The sequence below is a fragment of the Podarcis cretensis genome, assembly GCF_951804945.1.
Source record: "Podarcis cretensis genome assembly, chromosome: Z".
NCBI lineage: Eukaryota > Metazoa > Chordata > Lepidosauria > Squamata > Lacertidae > Podarcis > Podarcis cretensis.
Window position 1 is genome coordinate 49,903,174 of NC_137184.1, and position 26,396 is coordinate 49,929,569.

The 26,396-nt window shown below is 45.5% G+C and overlaps 1 protein-coding gene across 3 annotated transcripts in view; it reads right to left on the reverse strand.

Moving 5' to 3' along the window:
* The window catches only part of GPC3 (glypican 3), a 245,626-nt gene that overhangs the window by 176,590 nt on the left and 42,640 nt on the right, over positions 1 to 26,396 (reverse strand). The window lies entirely within an intron of this gene.

Consider the following 26,396-nt stretch of genomic DNA (forward strand, 5'->3'; position numbering starts at 1 on the left):
AACTGAGGAATGTCGAAGAGGAAGCCCGCCCCCCCCCACCCAGTGGCAGAGCACTTATCAAACTTTGCTTTCATGACCCCATTTTGAGAGATCTGTCTCCCACAGCAGCCATAAGATTAGCAAGCCATCCCAAAACTCTGGCACCACATATTTAATCAAGTTTACTGGAACTGGGTCTTGTGTAAACATGGTACAGCTTTCGCTCTGCAGCTGGAAAGCCACAAAAGGTTGGGCTCATTTCCTTGATCAAAGGAATGCCACACATCAAAATTCTGTTTCCCTCGCCTAGTAAGGGTGCCCTCCACACACTTCCACTCTCCCTACCTCCCCCAAATTGGGCAACTTCATTTCTTGAGTCTAATTCATCTGGTCTTCATAATCTAGCATTAAATCCAAAGCCATTCAAACAGAGCTCAAATGAAGTTAAGAAATGGTTTCTTGCATATCATTTTCACAAGAAGCCATATCCCGCTAAAAAGGAGTTATATAATTACTGCCATCCATTCTGTGTGCTTGGAAAGCTGATGTTGGATCATTCTTTGGGAGAAACAGCCTCAGATCTTGTCCCAGTCTGATGCTCTAAGCCACACGAACACCCAGGCTCTTGGCTCAGGGAATGCAGTGGTGCAGTGTGGCACACAGGAAACAAACCCATGATTTTGTCAAAAACGCCAAACATGGTGTCTGCACAACCCTGGTTGTTACTCTTAATGCCATGTACGTAGAGGATTTACAAAATACAAAATATTTGAGGCATAGTCAGGAGAGTTACACTAGTAATCTTGAAATTGCTGTCCTTCCAATAAACATTTTAGATTTCTTAATTCTGCCCACCAAGTCACCCTTGAAAAATGGTAGTACCAATGTAAAAAAACAGCTCCTGTTATTCCAAGGTGAGCTGCAAAAGGCAGTAGTATTGTAATATTTTTTTATTCTCAGATTACATTATGATTTGCAATCTTGCTTCATATTAAAGTGGTCAGAAATGTAATTACAAAAACAATGCTGTTTATGGATGCACATACTTCTAAAAACATAAATACAAATTCAATCTATGTATAAAAATAATAAATAAGTCACACAAACACTTTGACTCTCGGCACAGCGGACGCGTGAAACCAAATCCACCTCTAAACCCCAGAGGAAAAGGGGGCATACAAAACAGGCCCGTGCTTGGCGATACAACACCAAGGGGGAGAGAAACATCCTGCATTTCCCTCCTGATCATCATTTCCTTTTGCTGTTCTGTGATTCCCTTCAGTATTTCCCTACTCCCAAGGCTGTGTTTCGATACTGAGAACCCATACTATTACGTGCATCCATGTTTTAAAAGTGTCTGGAATTAATTCATTTATTAAGGGTCCTGACTACGCAGCTTGCTCTCAAAGCCTGATGGAAGGCAAAGGGGATGCTAGCTAGACTGCTTCAGCTTCTTGAACCAATTGAGGTGTTTAGGAGTGGGGGAGAGGAGAGCCTGGTCCTGTAAGTTAGGGATGATGGGAGTTGTAGTCCCAAAACATCTGGAGGGCCAAGTTTGCCTATGCCTGCTGTAACACTGCAACCAAGTAGGAGGCTGAACACTTGACTCCAATTATATTATGATTACATTACAACAGAGCCCCTATCATAACCATCCATTAACCTGTGGGCTTAAGTAATAATCAGAAACCATTTATAATGCCCATAATGTCTTAGACGTGCATTTTTAGAAGTTGATTCAGTCGCACTCTCTCTCCCCCCCCCCCCCCCCGCAGTCAGAGAAATGTGGCGCTTGTGGATTAGAGTGATGCTTAACATGGCTAATAACTGTGAGTGGCTTAAAGTGGATTGTGAGTTTCCCTTCTTAAAGCATCAAAGATTAAAGAGAAAATTTAAAGCACACACAGAAAGCCAAGGGGAAATACAAAACAAAATCAGCAGCAGCAGCAGCATCCTGGCAGCAGGGAAAAACAGAAAACCATTCCACTCCATCATACAATGGAACGTTTCAACAGCCCATGTAACTTCGAGAAGCTCTTAGCCCATCTTAGGCCCTGCGACTGGGCAAGGGAGGCCCTGCTGCTGGTGCCACCACCAGGTGATACCCAGTTGGCATTGACCCATGGGCATCACCAGGGTTCTCTCAGTGGCAGTTCCCCATTTGTGGAATACTCTCACTGGTGAGGTGTGTCTGCCTCCTTCGTTAACTTTCAGAAGGAACTTAAAATACTTCTTCTGCACCCAGACACTTCACACCTGAAAGTCCTGGCAAACCTGAAATTAGGGGGGAGGACTTTGAGAGAGAGAGAGTTTTTGCACAGGCAGAAGGTGAGTCCCAGAGAGCGAGAGAGGTTTGCAGTGCACAGGCCTGATCCAGTGCTGGTGGAGAGATTTATTTTTGCCCTTGCAGAGGAGGCAGGTAGTTCAGACTCGGAAAACAAGAGAGTGGGTTTGCAAACAGGCCTGCTCTGGTGGAAAGCAGAAGAGTGTGCAGTGCACAGGAAGCCAAGGAGCATGATGAGGAGAAAAAGAATTCAGTCAGTAGACTCAGCACAGCATCCGGAGTACAGTGGAGCAACTAAGACACGAGGGCACTGGAAACCCCGTGTGCCTTTGTAATGGATTGCTTTGAAGTCATTTCTGCACCAGGTAACGTAATTTTTTGGCCCCCCGCCACCTCCCCCCGACCTGTCCTTTAGTAGCAACACCTGCCAAAGGTGGCAGCCCTAATGAGCCCTCTGGTCCATAATAAGACCCCCACAACTTGATTGTGGGTGAACGCACTGATTTTCCTTGCATTTTGGAGACTTGGTGAGTGAGCTGGGTGGGCCTGACCACACCCAACCAGCCCGTCTGGGTTCTCAATACTGCAGCATCTCATTGACCAGGAAACCCCTTGACCTTGGGATGTGCAGAGTGTGCATTTGCTGTTGGGCCAAAGACACAGATTGGGGATGCTGCTGGTCACCCGACCACATGGCTGCCTAACCCCTGGACAGTAGTTCAAAAACTTTGGGGTCGAATACAGCTTGCACTCTCTATGAAGAATTGTATTTGAAAATGCTTGTTTTTGAGGCTTTTTTCCATTTCTTTTTCTTTTTTCTTTTTCATTGCTGATATGCTCACCCCTTCTTTTTTAATAATCTAATTTGATGTGTGTATATGTAAATTTAAAAATAAAAATAAAAAACCTCTTGGGGGTCTGTCTAAAAATAAGTTCAACAACTTCTGGGGTGTCATGTGATCATCACCTGTTCAGGGGTAAAGAGGTAAAGGTAAAGGTACCCCTGCCTGTACGGGCCAGTCTTGACAGACTCTGGGGTTGTGCGCCCATCTCACTTAAGAGGCCAGGGGCCAGCGCTGTCCGGAGACACTTCCGGGTCACGTGGCCAGCGTGACATCGCTGCTCTGGCGAGCCAGAGCCGCACACGGAAAAGCCGTTTACCTTCCCGCTGGTAAGCGGTCCCTATTTATCTACTTGCACCCGGAGGTGCTTTCGAACTGCTAGGTTGGCAGGCGCTGGGACCGAGCAGCGGGAGCGCACCCCGCCGCAGGGATTCGAACCGCCGACCTTTCGATCGGCAAGCCCTAGGCGCTGAGGCTTTTAACCCACAGCGCCACCTGCGTCCCCCTGTTCAGGGGACTAGGAGCCAAATCCTCAGGCTTTGATTGGGGAATATCATCTCAGAAGGGGTATAAAACCAACATTTACCTTCTGCCCCATAAGCATTTTTTGCCTTCAAGGCAGTATAGAACCCTTTGCTATTTCTGTAGCAGGCAACCCCAGCTACACCCTCTGAAATCAATGGGACAGGACACCCCCAGGAATCCCACATAAGAACAAAAGAACCCAGAGACCTCTTGGTATGATTACGTGGAATATTAATTTAGGATGCAAAGGAAACTCTGAGAGAAAGGGGGGAAAGTCACTGGGTAGAGTAATTGCAAAAAATGCAATACTTTCCAGAGAGGAGTTTACCATTTCTGAAGCACCAGGCAGATAATCAATGCCTAATTAGATCCTCTTACCATGATGCAGACCTCATTAATGCTCCTGTCATCCTCTTATCAACTGGGCTGCTCCCCCCCCCCCAATTCTTTCTTCATTCAAAAGGATCTGTCCTCTTACAAAAGCCCATCGTGATTTGGTAAGTGGAGGGAGGGGGAGAAGGGGGATGGAAAGTGGCAAGATAATTAATTTTTCAGCAAAAGCCAAGTTGTTGTTTTTCCTCAGAAACATCATACACTTCAGGAAATGTCAGAAGTGTCAGAATGCATAAGCAGGGGGGAATCGGAGATCTGTACCCCATTAATACTGCATGACCTCTTTGGCTGCCTCACTTAGTGAAAGGAAAACTGGACATTCCGGGGGGGGGGGGGTACCTGTCACACAGAGAGGAGACAAAGCACCAGAAGCTGCCATCATTTTAGAAGAGTTGCCTGAGATGGGAAACAAAAGACCAAAAAATAGTAATAATCAGCAGACAGAATGGCATTTATTTAACACATCAAAAGGTGCTAAATTACTTTTTAATGAAATCCAGTGGAGGAAGCTTTCAGAGGTGCAAATCCTTCATAAAATAAGGAGGGAACTTGTGTACATATAGGAACCAACATATTAGCCTAGCAACTTCCAATTTAATTTCCACCCAATGAACTTATGAACATAAAGTGGAATTTCTGGGGTATCCAATGGAAGTCAACAGCTCTATGAAGCAACTGACAGTTCTTCTCCAAACCCTCTCATAACTGTAGCAGGAGCTGCTGGGGGGGTGTCTATCCATATTCACAATGGCAGCAATGAAGTCCTCACACAGTAAAAAAGATCATTATCACAATTGCCCCTCAACTGACAGAAGGTGGGAGCCTCATCCCATCAGATGGTGCAGCCTGTGACACAACCTAAACCCTACACTTAAAGAAATTTTTATTTACTGAAAGCATTCCTTATCCCCTCCTGTTTTATATAAACATCTGCTTATATTTTCATTTTATACTGCACTTGCATGATTATTAAACATCACTTTTTTTTTTTTAAGAGTGCATAATAATTGTTGGCTGTGTACCTGGCACCTTCATGCTGTTATAAGAATTTTAAGGTCTTATATATATAAAATATATGTTCATAGATGTAGCAAGCAAACACATACAAATATGTAAGCCACATGTCTGAAACCCACAGAAAAGTCCTGAAACCATTTTCTCTCTCCCAAAATGACCTCAAATAATTTCTCAGCAAGGTCGAAGGAAATGAGAAATCTCCCCATTGTCTCTGTGCTCACAAATCTTGCCTTAATGGCACATTTAAGATGTGAATAGGGTGTGAGCTGTGACCTGTGACCTGGATTCAGGAATTGAATAACAAAAGAGTGGCCAGGATGCCCAGTTACAGGTAGGTAGCCAGGTAGCCGTGTTGGTCTGCCATAGTCGAAACAAACAAACAAAATTCCTTCCAGTAGCACCTTAGAGACCAACTAAGTTTGTTATTGGTATGAGCCTCCATGTGCATGCACATACCAATAGCAGCTCATACCAATAACAAACCAGGATGCTCAGGTAATCCAAGCAAGCAACCTAGCAGACAAGAGGAAAAAACAATGCACTCAGATTTCTGTTGTAGTCCGCCGCTCCTGTGATGTATGTATGATGTTTCTGGGGGTGGCCTGAAGTTTGAGGGTGGGCAATTAAAAAAGTCAACATAATGGCAGGCACACCTTTGTTCTGCGTCCCTCCCTGCGGGGGGCGGGGGAGCTCCCTGTTGCAACAGTTTAATAAAGATCAGGCTTACTAGCTGCTTTGCTTCTCAATATTCTCTGGTTGGTCTCTGTTATTTTTTTCTACCGATAGAGAACCTAGAAAAGGACTCTATATGGGCTCTTGGGTACCCCATAAGGGAAAAGGAGCAGTTTTTTCTCATAACAATGCATAATTAAAAAGAGAATGCATCTTTTCCCCACGAAATTTAAAAACGTATCAGTCGGGGATGCGGAACCGGTGCCCTTGCAGAGATGACGAACTTCAACTCCCATCATTCCTGACCCTTGACCCCATGCTATCCGGGGCTGATGGGATTTGGAGGCCAACATCACTACAAGGTCCACAGGTTCCCTACGGCTGCATGAATCTGCAGCCCATGAGTTTTCAGAAAATATGGCAAGACTTGTCTTTATTCCAGTTCTAGGCACTTTGGCCTAGTTTCTGCTGGGCTTGAGGGTCAAAGGAGTTGTGGCAAAGGGCGCTTGGGAGAGATGCCCTTTGGAGAAGGAGCGAGACGAAGCAAGTGCACAATTACAGTCCCTAGATCAAGGAAGCCCTTGCCATCAAGACATAAGCCACACACTTTTACTTAAAAGTACTAATGCTAAAAGCTGACTCTTGTATGTTAAAGATAATTGTATGCAGCAAAAGAAGAGGAAAATAATCGTAATGGGCGGCGTGCCTATTGGTTGTATTAAGTAGTGGGTTGACAAAGCAGACGACACAGAGATTTCTCCAAGTGATTCTTTATAGTAAGCTGGAACTGAACTGAACAGAACAGCAAACAGCTCAGCCAGCCTGCTTTTATAGGTAGCCGGCTGTCAACACTGTAACAACAGCAGCCCAGGGTTTCCCGCCTAAATTAACTGACGTGGACCAGAGTGAAAACTATATACACGATACTCCTGGTGGCCAGGGGGAAAACTTCAGTACATAACATCCCTCCCCACCGAGATAAGGCATTAGTTACAATCATAGTGGTTCCATTACATACAGCAATACCCTTATTGGTTTCAGTAAGGCACATAAGCACATTAATTGACCCTATTCACCATACAGCTTTACATGTGCAGTTTGTCCAGTGAACATAGTCTGTTAAATAAGCTGGGCGCTTGGAAACCCTGCCGGACCGCCAAGGGCCAGTACCAGAGTCCGGGTAGCCGCCTGATTCTGGCTGCGACCAAATGTAGTGTTGAGCCCAAGTTCCCTGGCTCCACTGCTGTTGAAGGAACCGCCGCGAGTGGACTCAGCAGACGGTCAGGCATGGTGGTGGTCCGAGTCTCTGGAGAGCCAGGCAGATCCACCGAAAAGGCTCGGCTCGGCTCCATGCCCGCAGTTTGTGAGGAAGATGTAGGTGAAGCCTCACCTTCCATTACCAACCACTCCAGAGCTGGGGCCACAGTTGGGGGCACAGCAGTTGTGTCCAAATCCCCAACCCTGCGCCTTAGCTGGTCTATGTGCCGGTGCCACAAGTGTCCATTCTCAAGTGCCACCTGGTACAAATGGGGCCCCGTGACTCCCACTACCATGGCCGGCACCCAAGGAATGTCCCCCACAAAGTTCTGAGCAAAAACCTGATCCCCTGGAATAAAGGACCGTGGCACGTTAGTACAGCCCGAGGGCTCGGCCACACCAAAGTCCAGGTGCAGCCGGTCAAGCAGAGACTGGAGGTGGCGGCCCATAAGCAGTTCAGCCGGGCTCCGCCCTGTGGCTACATGAGGGGTGATGTGCTGCACATGCAAGTATTCAGTGACCTGCTCGTGCCAGTCCCTCTGTTCCAGGCACGCCAGTGCCTCTTTTGCTGAACGCACCATTCTCTCGGCCTGCCCATTGCTGGCCGGGTGAAATGGTGCTGTTAGGGCATGGCGGATGCCCAGCCCCAGGAGGTACCTTTCAAAGGTGCCTGATGTGAACTGAGGCCCATTGTCCAAGACAAGGACATCAGGGCACCCTTGAGTTGCAAAGAGGCCCTGCAGCACCCGGATGACAGCTTCAGTAGTGGTGGAGGGCATCAGGGCCACCTCCAACCATTTGGAATAGGCGTCCACCACTACCATAAAGGTCCAGCCATGAAAGGGGCCACCAAGATCAATGTGCACCCTTGACCAGGGTGCCTTGGGCATCTCCCAGGTGTTGCCCTTAGCTGCCAATGGTGCAGGTCTCGACTCTTGGCATGCTTGACAGGAGGTAACCCACGAAGTGATGGCATCGTCCATGTTAGGCCACCAGATGTAACACCAAGCCAACGCCTTCATTTTGACGATTCCCGGGTGGCCAATGTGCAGAGCCTTGAGGATGCATTGGTGGAGTCTTCGGGGAACTACAACTCTTGTCTCCCCACAGTAGGCAGCCGCCATGAGCCAAGAGCTTGTGCTGTCTGGTTGCAAATGGCTGGAACTCTGGTGCGAAAGACCCTTCCAGCCACCCCCTCCACACCCAGTTGAGTACACGTTTGATGGTGTGGTCCTGGCCAGATGCGGAAGTTACACTGGCAGCCAATACTGGCGCTGCTGGGAGGTCCTCAAGTAGGAGGAGCAATGAAGCAGGAGCCGGGTCTTCCACAAGTGCTGGAAGAGGGCAATGACTGAAAGCGTCGGCATGGCCCATCAATTTTCCAGGGCGATGGACGAGCTGCTAGCTGTAAGCTGCCAGAAAGGCAGTCCATCGCAGCATGTGTGGCGAGAGGACTGGTGGAGTTGGTCAATCACCGTTGAGGAGGCCCAGGAGTGGCTTGTGGTCAGTGATGAGGTCGAAGGTTCTCCCTTAGAGGTATCCGTGGAACCTCTTTACTCCAGCCACAAGTGCCAGTGCCTCCTCGTCAAGCTGGCTGTAATTCCGTTCGGCCGGAGACAGCGTCTGGGAGAAGTAGGTGAGCGGTGCTTCCCTACCATCTGGAAACCGGTGACTGAGGATGGCGCAGGTGCCAAAGGGCGAGGCGTCACAGGCGAGGTCCAGTGGCCTGGCTTCACTGTACCAGCACACTGTCCGATGAGAGGAGGGCTTTGACTGTGTTGAAGGCCTCTGTTTCCCGATGACCCCAGGACCACAGTACCTTCGTGCTGAGGAGGCAGTGTAGAGGCTCGGCTAGCGTTGCTTTGTTTGGCGGGAACATGTTGTACAAGTTCAGAAACCCCAGGAACACCTGCAACTCCGTCTTGCTTTTTGGAATCGGGGCCTGCTGAATGGCCCGGATCTTGGATGCAGTTGGGTGAAGACCGGAGGCGTCGATAAGGTAACCCAGGAACTCCACCTGCGGAACGGCGATCTGGCACTTTTCTTTTTTCACCTTGAACCCAGCCTCCTGGAACCTGGTCAGCACGGCATGGATGCGATCAAACAGCTGATGATTTGAGTCTGCGGATACCAACACGTAATCAAAATATGGCACCACGCCCGGAAGCCCCTGCAGGAGACGCTCCATGAGGCTTTGAAAGATGCCAGGAGCGACACTCACCCCGAACTGTAGCCAGCAGCACCGGAACACCCCTTGGTGGGTGACGATCGTCTGAGCTTCAGGAGTGGCGTCGTCAACGGGCAGTTGTTGATAGGCTTGGAGAAGGTCCAGTTTAGCGAAGACCTTGCCATCACCCAGGGAATGCAGCTGGTGGTGGATGACGGGAACCGGATAAGCGTGCTGCTGAAGCACCTTGTTGATCGTGCACTTGTAATCTGTGCATATTCTCACTGACCCATCTGGCTTAACAGGCGTGACAATGGGGGTTTCCCACTTGGCGTGATCAGTTGCCTCCAAAACACCTTGCGCAATCAACTTGTCAAGTTGTTCATCCACCTTAGCTTTGAGAGCGAACGGAACCCGGCATGGCTTTAGGTTGATGGGGGCGACTTGTGGATCAAGGCTAAAGGAGATGGGCGTACCAGTATACTGGCCCAAAGTGCCGTCGAAAACCTCAGCAAAGTCTTTGATTAGGCCATCAACCTCCGCATCAGAGATGGAGTTGATGATGGTGACTTCCCGGCTGAGGGCATCAAACCAGTCTAGCCCTAGGAGGCTAGACCACCAGTCTCAGCAGGCCTGAAAAATTCTTGAAAGCGACCCGGTACCAGCCGACACCTACCACGGGGATGTCGTTTCCCTGGTAGTCTCTCAAATGTATGCGGTGTGGGTCGAGTTGCCTCTTGGACAGCTTGGACACGAGTCTTTTGATGGTGCTCCAGGATACGATGTACAAGGTAGACCTCCATGTCAATCTCCATGTCACACGGAGCTCCTTTGATGAGCACGGTGACATGTAGCTTGCGACGCGTAGGCGAGTTGGTTTGGCCAATCGTGAATCCGGACGAGCAGTGGCAGTTGGTGAGGGCGAAACAGCTTCTGTTGGTGGACCAGGGTGAAGACCTGGACTTGCGAGATGGTGAAGGTGGCGTGTCGGATGGAGCAGATCAGCAGACCTTAGCAATGTGGCCCCTTCTGGAGCATCACTGACAGATGGCGTCTCTGAATCGACACGCCACAGGAATGATTGCCTCCACACCCAGCACATTCTAATTTGTCCTTGTACCACTGTTTGAACTTCCCACGCTCCCGCTTTGTCTGGTACACGTCATCGTCTTCGCTGGGTGACGCCTTGTTACTGCTGGCCTCCTCATGGTGCACTGGGATTGGCTTCTTAGCAGGATGCAGGCTGCTGCTCTTGCGAATCTCCTGGGCAGAGAGTTCAGTAGCTTCTGAGGCCGCAGCCTCCTCGATGGTCTTCTGCGGTGTGAGGTCAGGCTTGGCGAGAAGACGCCGTTGCAGATGGTTGTTTTGAACACCGCAGAAAATTTGATCCATCAGGGCATCGTCTAAGTCTCGGAACTCACAGTGCAGCGCAGCTTTTCGGAGGGTGGCGATATAGTTGTTGATCGACTCCCCCTCTGCCTGGTCCGGTGGTAGAACGCATGGTGGACAGCAATTTTGGACAGCTTTGGAGCGTAGTGGTTTTTTAGCTTCTCTTTTAGCACGTACCACGGCGCTGCCTGGACTTCTAGTGGTGAGACCAAAACTCGGGCCGTCTCAAACACCTCGGGCCCACAAAGGCTGAGGAATAGGCCCCACTTATGCTCCTCTGACCCTTTGTCAGCTTGTTTGCTTGGAGGAAGCAGGTGAACCGAGCAGTAGAGGCACGAGTGAAGCCATGGTTCCGATGACGGATGGGACACAGTGCTCTAGCCAGAACGGTCAGCTCTGAATTGGGTTCTGTTCAGTGATGCCGCTCAGTGTTTCAGCTCAGTGATTCCACTCAGTGAGCGTCCGAATCTGGCTGTGCTCTGATGTCCATCCAATCCTACCTTCGTCGCCAGTATTAAGTAGTGGGTGGACATAGCAGACGACACAGAGATTTCTCCAAGTGATTCTTTATAGTAAGCTGGAAGTGAACTGAACAGCAAACAGCTCAGCCGGCCTGCTTTTATAGGCAGCCGGCTGTCAACACTGTAACAACAGCAGCCCAGGGTTTCCCGCCTAAATTAACTGACGTGGACCTGAGTGAAAACTATATACCCCCTGGTGCCCAGGGGGAAAACTTCAGTACATAACAGGTTGGGTACTACTTTTTAACTGTGTCCTTTCAGATACATTTAAAAGACTTCTCCTCCCTCCCCATCCCCCGCCACACACATCCCTGAATGTCAAGTGCTGTGTTTGATTCTGAATACACACAGCTATATACACACAGCTATATACACACTATAAACACACACTAAATATATATATATATATATATATATAATATAAATATATATAAATATATACACACTATAAATACACACAGCTATATACACACTATAAACATAGTCTTCAGATAATAGAACTGTTTACTCAGGTAGCAATTCTTCCCTAGAAAGCCATTCATAGTAGGGGGGGGGGAGGGCTGGAAACACAACAGACACCACACTTGCAAGGTTCTGTCATGCCACATCGGAAAAGGTGAAAAGCAGGGGGGGGGCGGGGGGAGAAAGCTGTTTGGGGCACCCCCTTTCATAATTGCATCAAAAGACCTGACCTACATTGTGAGTAAAGGGGGAGGGGCAAAAATCTTTAGACACCTTTCCTATCTCAAGTGGCATAGGGAGCTTGATGAAACCCTTTTCATCCTATGCATCTGGCAGCCAATCTTTTTGAATTCAAAAGGCAGTTGGGTGGAGGAGAAGAGAGAGGGAGAGACAGGAGATGCCATTGAATTTATTTGTTCTTTTAAGATGCTCCACTTTAAAAAGGAGGGAGGGGGCCTCCTGGTTTCTTGCCAGCACTTGTCTTTGTGTGGAGGGGCTGTGAAGACCACACAGCGAAGATTAAAAATGTAAGTGGCCATGGAGGGAGCTTCTTCCACCTGCCCCTTCTTCCATATCAGAGACTCCAACAATTCTCATAAGGTTTTCTTGATAACTCCCAGCCACACTCTCAGACATATGAGATGCACTCTCAGGCATGGCAGCGTTTCTCAGTGGTGTCTCTCTCCCCATATGTGAATTCCAGTCCTCTCCAACAAGGTGCTTCTGTCTCATCACTGATGCTCAGAAGAAATTTAAAAACATTCCTGTTTAGCCAAGCACTTGATTGTTGAAGGATACTGGCCAGAGCAACCTTGAAGTAAGCAACTCTGGGAGGATATTATTACTTCTCTTACTTTCACGCCTGCTGTTGTGAAAATCTCATCCCCACCCCCCCAATCTCCATTTTGGTTTGTTTCCTCTCTCACCTTGGTGCAAGAACCTCTTTGAGGGTTCACCTCCAACTGCACAAAACTCTTAATAAAATAGGTCCATTTAAAGCAAGGAATTCTTAGCTCCTGTTTCAGGAGGGCAGGAAGACACTCCACCCTAGGAATCCAGTCTCAGTGAGAGGGGGAAAGCAAAGTTGGGTGGTTTTTTAAGTTGTTTTTAAATTACGTTTTATTTTATGTTGCATTATTTTATCCTTTTGATGTTTTCTGCTCTGGGCTACTTTGAGAAGAATGGGGCAGGAATTTAATACATAAATATTTTCACACACACACACACACACACATCTTTCTCCCTCCCCCTTCCCCCCTCCTTCAACTACTGGGTTGAGCTAAGACCAAACTTCTCAAAACTCCAAGTCATAGTTAACAGAACGCAACACCTCCTATTCTGGAATATTGTGGAACAGGAACAGCAGACTCTGGAGGAAAAAATAGTATACCCTACTTGAAGAGTATGGTAAAATTAGCTCGCAAGAAACAGATTTCGGATGGAAGGGAAGGGTGGCTTGTTACTATAAACTACAAGCAGTCAAAAGTGAGCAGAAAGGCAGGTCCTCAAGCAGACCAGCCATTCTCCTTCGGTGGAGGAGTGGAGCATGCAGGAAAAGTCTACTCCTCCTGGAGGTAGAGTCAGCACTTGATTGACAGCACTTGATTACAAGAAAAAAGATTCCACCTAAACATTAGGAAGAACTTCCTGACAGTAAGAGCTGTTCGACAGTGGAATTTGCTGCCAAGGAGTGTGGTGGAGTCTCCTTCTTTGGAGGTCTTTAAGCAGAGGCTTGACAACCATATGTCAGGAGTGCTCTGATGGTGTTCCTGCTTGGCAGGGGGTTGGACTCGATGGCCCTTGTGGTCTCTTCCAACTCTATGATTCTATGATTCTACGATTCTATGAGAGAGCAGGTGTTGCTGGTAAACCAGAAGAAGAGGAGACCTTCCATGGAACACAAGTCTTGATTCTCCCTCCACTTACAGTGCTAAGGAAAAGGGGGCGAGTGGGTGGCTTATGAATTGAGAGCCAGTGCAGTGTAATGGTTGCAAGAGTGTTGGACTGTGACCTGGGACACCAGGGTTCAAATCCCCACTCAGCCATAAAGCTCCCTGGATGACCTTGGAGTCAGTCATGATCTCTTAGACTAACCTACCTCACAAGGTTGTTGTGAGGATGGAATGGGGAAGAGGAGAACCATTTATGCCACCTTAAGAGGGGAGTTCCTGCCAACCTAGCAGTTCGAAAGCACGTCATGTGCAAGTAGATAAACAGGTACCGCTCTGGCGGGAAGGTAAACGGCGTTTCCGTGTGCTACTCTGGTTTGCCAGAAGCGGCTTAGTCATGCTGGCTCCCTCGGCCAGTAAAGCGAGATGAGCGCCACAACCCCAGATTCGGCCACGACTGGACCTAACGGTCAGGGGCCCCTTTACCTTTAAGAGGGGAGTAATCCACACAGATACTGGCCACACAGATTACAGGAGTGTCACAAGGAGTAGAGTTTGTGCACAACAGACTTTGTGTAACAAAGCGTATAGTTAACCTGCGGCACTCCCTCCCACAAGCAGCAGTGGTGATCATCAACCTAGACTAGGTGGGCCTGATGCAGCAGACTGTTCTTAGGTTCTTAAAAAGGAAACCGTGGGTAGATGTGGGGCTTGAAGGAGGAATGGCAGCATTAACCTCCCCAGGTGAGCGTTGGGGAAGTGACAGAGAGGAAACCCAGGTGAAAGCTGAGATGCCACAAATGCCAAGTGTTAAGTTGTGGGTTGACATAGCAGACGACACAGCGATTTCTCCAAAGCAGCTCTTTATTTTGTAAGCTGGAATAAAACTGACTGCAAACAGCTCAGCCGGCCTGCTTTTATAGGCAGCCGGCTGTCAACATTGTAGCAACAACAACCCAGGGTTTCCCGCCTAAAATAACTGACGTGGACCTGTGTGAAAACTATCTACAGTATCCCCCTGCTGGCCCAGGGTGAGAACTTCAGTACATAACACCAAGTGTAGCCACCATCCAGCTCATGGAAGTCAACTGAGGATTGCCTTTTGGAACCCTGACTCGCCATCCCCACCTCCAGTTCTGCACATGACCATTTTATTCCTGGGTTCGGCATGGTGCTCTCTCCTGTTTACTTGTAAGCCATTAAAATTAGGTTAGCTTATTTGCATTCTTTCCTGAAATGTTGTACAGACTGATTTTTGAACTGTTATTGTTATTCCCTTGATATGCTGTGATCACAATTTTGTGGGAAAGTGGTATTCAGATAAATGGAAGATATTAATGCTGAGCTCCACATGATTAAGGGCATATTCATTTTGAGCTTCTGATTCCTTGAGCCCCTATTCTTACGGGTGCTGAACTGGAGTCTGGGTGATGTGAAGAGCTGGCCCATTCTGCAAGCCTTAATAAAACACCTTTTCTTTTTTAAGGCTCTTTTTAGAACTAATTACAGATCTGTTTTTAAGCCAGAATTTGAAATGTAAAAATGTTATGGAGTCAATGGCAATCGTGTGGTTTTCAGCTCTTTTTGATGCATCTAAGGATATTCAAATTGAACAAATGCTTGTTCCATTTCAAGTGACAGAAAAAGAGAATCTGGACCCACCCTCACTGCAAAGACCCATGGCTCCCCGCAAAAATCCTGGGAACTCTAGGTTACCCACACGGAGCTACAGTTCCTGGCACCATTCACAAACTACAGTTCCCAGTATTCTTTGAGGAAAGCGAAGACACTTTGAATGTGTGGAAGGGGGCATGAGCTCATTTCTGGTGTCCTTTTTTTCCTCCAGCATCTGCCCAAGCTGGTATTGAACTGATTGCACTGCTGCGCATCACCCAAATCTCTGTGTGGTGCAAGATGCCAGTGGTTCCAGGCAATCAACCAGAGATTGTGTTTCCTTCAGACTGAAGTGCAGGAGTGACTGTGGTGTCTTTATGATACATAGCTTGTTCCCTTCTCTTTCAGAGCTAAGGTGCTTCACGTCCAGCATCCTGCTTGCATCAAAGACCAACCAGATTCCCACAGGATGTCCTCAAATGACCCTGAGGGGGTCAGTGCTTCAGCATATCCCTATCCTGCCTGCTTCACTCCTCCGCTGACCAAGAATAGCAAGTTGGGCTTCCCATGAAGTGTTCTTTGGCTAGCAGAGAGTGCAGCCTGGAGCCCCGCTTGGTGCAGACATCAGGCTCCCCAGGGTCTCCCCTCCAGGCTAGTACAGGGCTTGCCCAGAAGCCTCCCAACAGTTGGGTTTCTTCTAGAGCTCTCTGTTCCGGGGCAAGTTCCAGGCCCAATGTGGTGAAGTTTCCAGCTGAATGGCTGGACTCCCCAATACAGCTTTTCAGTGACTGTTTACAGCTAGTGAAACATAATAAAACAACTTAATAGAAACATAACAGAACACAACTTCATAGTTGCATGTGTGCTCTCCCCGAGTTGCAATCTCAAACAGCTAAATTCAGACATGTGGGGTGCATTGTGTGGCAATACAGCAAAATAGGGGGAAGCGGGGAAGAGATAAAATCGTCTCAGCAGACTTCCGGGTTAGCGCCTCCGGCAATGGCGGAATTCCTCTGATCGGGAGGAACTTGCTCCGTGGAATTTAGGGTCTGGCCGCCACGGCGAAGGCGGAGACCCACTAAAAATTGCAGGCGGGAGAAGCCTGTGAACGTGGGATTCGGCTGGCAGCTTTTGTGCCTCCTCTACTCGCGGGGAGACCCGGTTTCGGGGATCCGGAGCAATGTGGGGTGAGCGTCGCGGTGCTTCGAATTGACTGCTTCTTTTACGGAGTGAAGCTGCATTGCTGTTGCCGGAGAGCGCTGACTTTTTCCTGTGGACAATTTGATTCTAAACAACTGCCCGTGAGTAGAACGGAAAACTGAATTTTTAAACGTCTTAATTTGGCACCGAAACGGGGAGGTTTCAAACAGGAAGTCCGCCTTCCCCTTTTGTAAATAGATTAAAGCAAAGAACTTTCAAGCTAAAGTCTTGGAAAGTCCTATGTAAAGGATTAAACTTCCATCGGCTAAAATCATTAAACCCCCCTTGGAGGCAGGAGAAGAGGGGGGAAATTTTGGATCACATAAGCCTGCAGGAGACAGTGAAGAAAGTTGGATCACCACCGCTCTGAACCTGGAAATGGACTGCTAGTAAGACTGACTTTTTTGGGAAAGTTAATTGACTGTGACAGTTAGTTAAATAAGAGAAATACATTGTTTTCATTGTCTCCTTCTGCTTTTAAAAAGGAGTAAAAGTAGCTGAAAATCGAAACTAATTTTACTGCTTGAACTGTGCTTAAAAGGATTGATACAAACAGAAATTGTTTCCCTCTAGAGGGAGCCTTTGAAATTGTTACAAGAGTTGGGCTGGTGGAATCTCCAGCTGCAAGAGAAAACCATGAGATTGACCTTGGATTGCTTGAGAATGTCGACAGAAGAAGCCTTAGTGATTGCACTATGCAAGATAAGTGAGTCATTGGAACGGCTCCAGAAAAAAAACGGATGTGATGAATATTAAAATTGATATTTTGGGACAAAAAGTGACTAATTTGGGACAAAAAGTGAACATCTACACAGAAACTATTCAGGAACCGATACAGGAATCTACTTTGACATGCCAAATGGTGGAGAAAGCAAGGGAGAAAGTTGTGGTTGTTGAACCTAAAGTAATACAAGTGGAGAGGGAGAGAGCCCTAGCCTTACAGAGGCAACTTGATGATTACAAGTTGTTGCCCTCTATGATTGAATTCAGAGAAAGTCAGATTGGAACCCTGCTTGGACTGGAGAAGGAAAGTTGGATAGATCACCTCATGCAGGGATTTACTGACCTTTGGGATCTGGACCTGGGTCAGGAGGAAATTGGAGTTGTGGGGACCTGCAGATTTGGAGGGACTTTGAAACACGTCCTGAAATATCTTTTGGATTTTAGTTTTAACCACGGAGATGTGGATGACATGTCAAGAAGGAATAAAAACATTGTTAGGTTGGAGCTCCCCTGAGACCTACTCTTCAGCATCAAAGAAAGGAAATTAAGAACAAGATCAGCAGAAGACAAAGTAAAGTGTATGTATAAATGCGAAGAAGACTTGCAGAAGGGACCTGGAAAAGAGTTAAGAGCCTCGGACAGAAGGGCACCAGGTTGATGGACTATATGGAATTGACGGAAATGACTGGCAGAATCCGAGACCAGGGAGAAGAGAAGAAGATTGGAAAAAATTTAAAGTTTATTTATAGAAATAGGGAAAAATTAATGAGTGTTAGAAAAATGTTGGAATGAAATTATATGGCTTTAGTAGAAGAGTTATAAGGAGTTAAGCATAAATAAGTATTATAGTATTAATGGAAATAAGGTTAAAATAAGTTAAGATATTTATATGACAGAAAATAGTGAAGGATGGAAAGGATTTGCTGAAACAATTAATAGAAGTGGAATACAAAAAGGGAGGTGAGAGGAAGTCGATGAAACAAGGGAATGAAAGATAAGGCATTGAAATGGTATGATGTATGTTTTTAAATTGTTTTTGTTCTGTTTTGTTTAGTTTAATGCGTCAATGTTGTGTGGTGTATTGTTTATATATTGTATTGTATTGTTTTTGTTTTTTTCTCTCTTTTTTCTTCTTTTTTCTCCTTTTCTTTTTCTTCTTGTTTGTAAGGTTTAAAAGTAATAAATATTATTTTTTTTTAAAAAAAGAGATAAAATCATCTCAATTCCCCCCTCCCAACCACCACAAAAGCTATTGTACATCGTCAATGAATTGCTGCAATAAATTGAGGGATAGAGATGTAAGGGTAGGAAGGGGGCATGGAGAGGAAGAAATATATATTTAGCATAATCCATACTTTAGCAAACATTTCTTTAAAGCAGTGCTTTATAGCGTATAATCACTAATCCCAGAAACTGTTTCACAGCTCTCCCAGTTTTTAAATTGCTTCTTTATAAAACACAATCTTGGTACCCTCCGACAATGAAAGACTGTATGGGGGGGGGGGAGCAAGCAGAACTTTTGCAGGAGAACTATTCCTGCTTTCCAAATGGAGCCTCACTTTACTGCTTAAAGCACTTGGAAAGGCTTCCAAACACACACACACAAAAGCCACTTCCAAGTGAGAGTTGTACAAGATCATCTTTGGCACACTGAATTAGTGCGCTTGCCTCTCAGGCATGATTTCCAAGCTAGAGATGCAGGATTACCATGGGCCATCAACCAGTCACGATTGACTATATATTCTGGATTGCAGTTTTATGTCAGTTGATCCATTGAAGAAGAATAATTCACATAATGTGTCTGGATTATCACATTTCTTTCCTTATTTATTTAGATAACCCCTTTCCATTCCATCCGCTCTGCAGCCAAGAGCTAGTGCTGGAACTTGCTTTTCCTTCTCCCTTCCAAGCCCTTTTCATTTCCTGACATGTCTTGGATGGTAAGCCTGCAGGCAGGAACCAACCTATTACTGATTTTCACAAACAACTGTGGGAGCCTTTGGGGCAAAGGGGCAGGGTAAAAGATGCTTCAAATAAAATTAAGTATGTACACCTTACTTTCAGTACCTTTGGGCACATCTGTTGGCAGCTGTGTGAGCTGAGGTCACCTTACATTGGAAGGGTGCATCCCGCTTTACCCAGCAGACATGGATGGATGGATGGATGGATGGACAGGATGTGGCATGTGGTGCTGTCAGAAAAACTCCTCATCACACAGGAGTAATCTGGGGCACAGGGGGGAAGGGCCATTTTGAACCTGACTGGCTCCCTTTAACTACCTAAATGTGTGGTCGTTTTCTATGCTAGAGGAAGTGAGGAACTTTGGATGAAACTTGGAAGGGCATATTTTAAAGGTCTAGCAGGCTATAATTCCACACTTCACTTCCCTGCATATTTTTTTATTTTCAGTCTCTGCTGGGGTTCTTTCTGAGCTGTGATGAGAGTCTGGGCATTGGGCAACCATCCTCCTTGTGTGGCAAAGAGTCTGCATTGCTAGCAGGAAAGGAAGAAAAACACTCAAGCCACACACACACCCCACTTCCTCTGTGAGGAGGGAGCTCCAGCCTTTTGACTGCCCCTGGGCTACCTCTGCTTCGCAGCCACAGACTTCCAACATTTATCTTCCTACTACCTGAAAATTAAACTCTGATAATAATTCTATTAGTTTTCAATTACAATCCAATAATAGCCTCATTATAACAATACCAATTTATAATACAATTACTAATACCAATTGTTCAAATACCGAATTATATGATTTAGATAAGGTGACCCCCTGCATGCTAGAATTGATAGTTTGATTATTTTCTTTATTTCTGCATTCCAAAATGTGGGAGGGAGAAGAAAGCAAAACCCACCTTTGTATCCACTCTCAGATTTAACCATCAGATTGCCGACCAGATTCTTTCTTCCCGGCAGTCCTGGTCAGGATATTTCTTGGCAAAACCACATACTTCTACCATTTGCAGAAGTTTATGACAAATGCAATAGACGTGCAGCACAGACAGAGAATCAGGCGCTAGCAAGACCCTTGCCCAGTTCAAGGGACCAGGCAGTGAAGCAATTCAGTAGACTCTGGACATAGTAAAAAATAGTGGGTGAGTGGGTGTTGTATGCATCTAGGGAAAATGCACCATCCCCTCCAGCTCTGTCTGACCAGGAGTCCATTTCCCAGGCGCCCCTAAGCTTCCTGGGGCCCCTGGCATAGCTCTCCCCTACACAAAATCCTTTTTCCTTGTTATTCCAGACTCATGTCAGCCAGGGAAACCATCCAGGCATTTCTGGGCAGCTCAGAGTCCTTCTGGTATGTGAGGAATCCCCTAAAGACCTCTGATTAGAGAGCAGCCTAGACAGAAAGGCAACTTGAATTCCCAGACCAGGCTAGAAACTGTTGCCGCATGCTGTGTGCCAAACGTCTGCAACTCCCCAAGCGTGTAGGTTCATGGCAGTGCAAAGCATTAAGGCAATTTCACTATATACAGGCTTCCACTAGATCCCTAACAGAAGGTGCAGGCTTCAAATGCAAAGCAAGTACAACTCAAAACATACATACATTGCGTTGTTTTTATTTTGATTATATATCTTGTGGTTTTATACTTTGATTTTGTTCTGTGGACTGCCCTGAGACCTCTGAGTATAGGGCAGTAAATAAATTTTTATAATAAATAATAATAATAATACAGCACAGAATTCAGTACCAATCTGACAGAGCTTCCTTGCAGCGAAGCAAAGAGGCAATGTCTTAATATACCCAAGAATGATAAACACCCTTGGCCAGTTGCCAGGCCAGTGACCTATTTGGCTGGTTGCCAGGTCAGTGACCTTCAAACACTAATTACAAGACCTGCAGGTGCAAGATAAGGGAAGCATGTGCCCTGCCCAGCAGGCCTCCTGATCAGTCTAGCATCTCTTTGAGACTCCAGGTAAGATAAACACACACTCCAGAGCCCCTGGGGCATGTGTGCTTTCGCTCTCACTTTCACTTGAGCTAAAGTGGCTGTCAAGGTTTGCCATTAACTCCAGGCCCCCAAAAGAGGGGGAAACAGATAGGAGTTCCTCTTCCCCAAGTGTGGAAATTGTTTTCCCCCAATGCACTAGAGGTTTAGCCAGAGCTGTCAGTTCTCCCTTTGTGTTTAAGCCACCAAGCATTAGAAAGCCAGTCCTTGCCCTCCATCACCCCCAAATGCTTGTTGTAATATACACAATTCTAAGAACATACATATAAGCAGCCTGCTGGATCAGGCCAGTCCAGTCCTGTTCTCTCCACAGCCAAGTATCTTCTTTGGCGACCCCTCGTAGCCAAGTAAGATTGTCTTCCATGAACACGGTCTTAACAGTGAGTCTGTAAGTGACTGTGGAGGCCAGTTCTGGATCCACACGTCCTTCCACAGTGGGGACGTTGGTTTCTGGGTGGGAGTTGATCCCAGTGTGGATTTGCCAAGCATGCCTTCCTCCTAACACGTTTCTCCCTTGCGTCCTGAGTTCAAGCGTCTTCAAAGCACATGTCGATGTTTATACGACATTTTTTAGATTTGCCTTGAGAGCGTCTTTAAACGTCTCTTGTTGACCACCAGCATTATGCTTACCATTTTAAAGTTCAGAATAGAGTAACTGCTTTGGAAGACAACAATCAGGCATCCGCACAACATGACCAGTCCAACGAAGCTGATGTTGAAGAATCATTGCTTCAACACGTGAACTTTTTGCTTCTTCCAGTACACTGGCATTAGTTCACCTGTCTTCCCAGGTGATGCGTAATTTTTTTCAGAGATACTTTACCTACCACAGCCAACAAGACACCCCAACTGGAAGCCTACAATAAGGACCTGAGCAGAGAGGACAATCCTTGCTTGTGATTCCCACCAACGAACCGACTATGGAGGATAATCACAAAATATCTATTCCAATGCATTATTTTGGGTTAGCACTACCTATGGTGCATCACCTTTTAAACCAGGCAAAGACGTCCAACACACACCACAAACACCTGCCTGCTTTGTTGCTGGCAGAGAGAATGCATCAAAAGAAGCAAATGCCATCCATGTTCATTACTTTGCCAAGAAAAGGGTGTGGTGGTTATCATGGTCTGCATGTTGCAAACCCACATCTAACTTGCTTGTTAGCCCTGTGTTTACCATGATTTAGGAATTCAGTCATAATGGCCCAATTCATATTATCTTCAAAACAAAGGGCCAGTTCAACTAGACTGGTGCATTAGCGAAATCTAGCACAAGTGTTCCTTCTGGTAAGGATTTCCCCTTTTTCCAATCTCCCCCCACCCCCACCTCTGGAGGAACAGAATACTACATGGAGGGGGCAAAGATTGTTCTAGCTGGTAAACAAATGCTTGTACTACTGGAACGATGATAATACAATGCTGAATTCCTTTCACAGGTTTAGGACTTCTTCTCTTCCTGGTTTTAGCAATCCATAGTTTACCTACAAATCATCACTGGGAACCTAGTTCAAGCTTCCATTTCCAGTAGTCTGGACTTCATCAAGAGTAGACTGGACAATTCCTGGACAGAAACGAGGAGGACCTTTTGAAAGGAGTGCTAGAATCGACCTCTGAAACAGATCTTGGAAACCTGACATTTGGACTTAAGTCACCAACGGAAGAAGAACAGCTGCAGGGAGCAGCTGGAGGTAACTAATTAATAATGTCTTTGCAATTTCTAACCTGGAACTGTAATGGACTGAATCTTCCCAGAAAAAGGCGTGAGGTTTTTCACATTTTGAAAAGAGAACAATTGGATCTGATTTGTTTACAAGAAACCCACGTGACAAGGGCACATAGAAGATTGCTTATAAATAAAAGATTAGGACAGGAATTTATTTCATCAGACAAAGTTAAGAAAAGAGGAGTGGTGATCTATGCAAAGGAGAAATTGGCCCCAAAACTGATTTTTAAAGATGAACATGGAAGAATTTTGGCAATTGAGATACAGATCCAAGGAGAAAATTTTTTGACAGTTGGCATTTATGCACCAAATGAAGGGAAGGCAGAATTTTACAAGAAATTGCATGAGATATTAATGGACTACAAGGTGATTTTGTTAGGAGATATGAATGGCGTGGTTTCTACTAATATGGACAAAGCACAAAGACAGGTGGTTTCTAAGGACGGGAGACTACCTAAGACTTTCTTTGAAATGACTGAAAATATGGACTTGCTTGATATCTGGAGAACAAGAAACCCTCTTGAGAGAGAGGGAACATTCTTTTCAGAGGCACAGATGACATGGACAAGAATAGATCAAATATGGACTACTAGTGGAATGGCTCCAAAGATAAAAAAAAGTGGAAATCTGCCCAAAGACATGCTCCGACCACAACGCAGTAAAGATGGAAATGAAATTAACAACAGCTGGTTCCTTCAGATGGAGAATGAATGACACCCTATTCAGAGATGTGGAGATTTACAAAAAGGCCCAAAAAACTTTGAGGGACTATTTTGAGATAAATCTGAGGACAGATGTTGAGAAAAGAGTGATTTGGGACGCAAGCAAGGCCGTGATGCGAGGTTTCCTAATACAACAGAATTCTTTAAAGAGGAAGAAACAAAATGAGAAGAAAGATAAGATTCTGGAAAAAATAAAAGAAGGAGAAAAGAAATTGAGGTCTAAACCAAAGTCTCATGAGATTTTGAGAGAAATTAAGTTTTATCAGATGCAGTATATGGAATTGATGAACCAGGAGATAGAATGGAAAATTAAGCAAATGAGACAGAGGACATTCGAATCAGCGGACAAATGTGGGAAACTTCTAGCATGGCAATTGAAGAAGAGACAGAAATTGAACACAGTCACAAATTTGGAAGTGGATGGAAAGAACATTTTTAAACCAAATGAGATCAGCAACTGTTTTCAGAGCTATTTCAGAAGATTATATGCACCGGGGCCGGAAAACGAAGGAAATATAGAAGATTTTCTTAAGAAATATGGATTACAAAAAATTTCGCAACAAAGTATGTTGGTTTAAAATGAGAAAATAACAGATCAAGAAATAGAGGGTGCCATTCAAAATATGCAACTAGGGAAATCTCCAGGACCAGGTGGACTAACCTCCAGATACTATAAAGCATTGAAGGAATGGTTAATACAGCCGCTTAAGGAGGTTTGTAATGAAATATTAGAGGGGAAAAAGGCACCTGAATCGTGGAAAGAAGCTTTTATTACACTTATACCAAAGACTGAAACTGAAAAAAATCAGATCAAGAACTACCGCCCTATATCATTACTTAATGTGGATTATAAAATATTTGCTGACATATTAGCAAAAAGACTGAAGAGGGTGTTGGTGGAGGAGATTCATAAGGACCAGGCAGGCTTTCTCCCAGGAAGACATTTATCAGACAATGTAAGGAATATAATTGATATTATGGAACTGTTGACTGTAAATATTAATACAAAGGCAGTTTTAATTTTTGTGGACACGGAGAAAGCCTTTGATAATATTTCTTGGAACTTCATGAAGAAGAATCTCCATGGGATGGAGGTAGGCCAAAGGTTTGAAAATGGTATAGGTGCAATATATTCTGAACAAAAGGCAAAGTTAATTGTAAATAATGTGGTTACTGATGAACTTTCTATAGAAAAAGGGACACGGCAGGGGTGCCCAATATCCCCATTACTTTTTATATCAGTCCTGGAGGTTTTGTTGAATATGATCAGGGGGGACCAGCTGGTAAAAGGAGTACAGGTCGGAGCCAAACATTACAAATTGAAGGCATTTGCAGATGATCTAGTATTGACTTTACAAGAGCCAGACACTAGTACAAAAAGAGTTTTAGAGTTAATTCAAGTTTTTGGTCAGGTGGCAGGATTTAAGTTGAACAAACAAAAAACTAAAGTTTTGGAAAAAAATCTAACAAATGTTGAAAGAGAGAGTTTTTCAAAATAAAACTGGGTTAACGGTGGCAAAGAAAGTAAAATATTTGGGGATTAACATGACATCTAAAAAGGGACGCAGGTGGCGCTGTGGGTTAAAGCCTCAGCGCCTAGGGCTTGCCGATCGAAAGGTCGGCGGTTCGAATCCCTGCGGCGGGGTGCGCTCCCGCTGCTCGGTCCCAGCGCCTGCCAACCTAGCAGTTCGAAAGCACCTCCGGGTGCAAGTAGATAAATAGGGACCGCTTACCAGCGGGAAGGTAAACGGCGTTTCCGTGTGCGGCTCTGGCTCTGGCCAGAGCAGCGATGTCACGCTGGCCACGTGACCCGGAAGTGTCTCCGGACAGCGCTGGCCCCTGGCCTCTTAAGTGAGATGGGCGCACAACCCCAGAGTCTGTCAAGACTGGCCCGTACAGGCAGGGGTACCTTTACCTTTACCTTTATGACATCTAAAAATGTGAATTTATTTAAAGACAATTATGACAAATGTTGGACAGAGGTAAAGAAAGATCTAGAAATATGGTCGAACTTGAAGCTTTCCTTGTTAGGCCGAATCGCAGTGATCAAAATGAATGTATTGCCTAGAATGTTATTTTTGTTTCAGACATTACAAATTGTGGATAAACTAGACTGTTTCAAGAAGTGGCCGAAAGATATATCTAAATTTGTCTGGCAGGGCAAAAAGCCCAGAATAAAATTTAAGATACTTACTGATGCAAAAGAAAGAGGGGGGTTTGCCCTGCCGGACTTAAGACTGTACTATGAATCGGCAGCTTTCTGCTGGTTGAAAGATTGGCTACTTCTTGAGAATGCAGACATTCTGGACTTGGAAGGATTCAACAATAGGTTTGGTTGGCATGCATATATATGGTATGACAAGGTTAAAGTTCACAAGGGTTTCAAAAACCATATTGTTAGGAAAGCATTATACAATGTTTGGATTCGATATAAGGATTTGTTGGAAAATAAAACTCCTAGGTGGTTATCACCAATGGAGGCTAAGGAGGTGAAGAAACTTAATATGGAATCTAAATGGCCAAAATATTTTGAAATCTTAGAACAAGAAAGTGGCAAATTCAAATTACAGAGCTTTGAGAAAATAAAGTCCAAGGTACGAGACTGGCTCCATTATTACCAAATAATAGAGACTTTTAAACAAGACAGGAAAATTGGCTTCCAGGTGGAGAAATCGAAATTAGAAACAGAATTGCTAGAACCCAATACTAAGAATTTATCAAGAATGTATAACCTGTTGCTGAGGTGGAATACAATAGATGAGACAGTCAAGTCAGCTATGATTAAATGGGCACAGGACATAGGTCATGACATTATGTTTGCTGACTGGGAACAGTTATGGACCACCGGTATTAAATTTACGGCATGTAATGCCCTAAGAGAAAATATTATGAAAATGATTTACAGGTGGTACATGACCCCAGTCAAGCTTGCGAAGATTTATCATCTGCCCAATAATAAATGTTGGAAATGTAATGAGACTGAAGGCACCTTCTTTCACCTTTGGTGGACCTGCCCAAAGATTAAAGCCTTTTGGGAAATGATTTATAATGAAATTAAG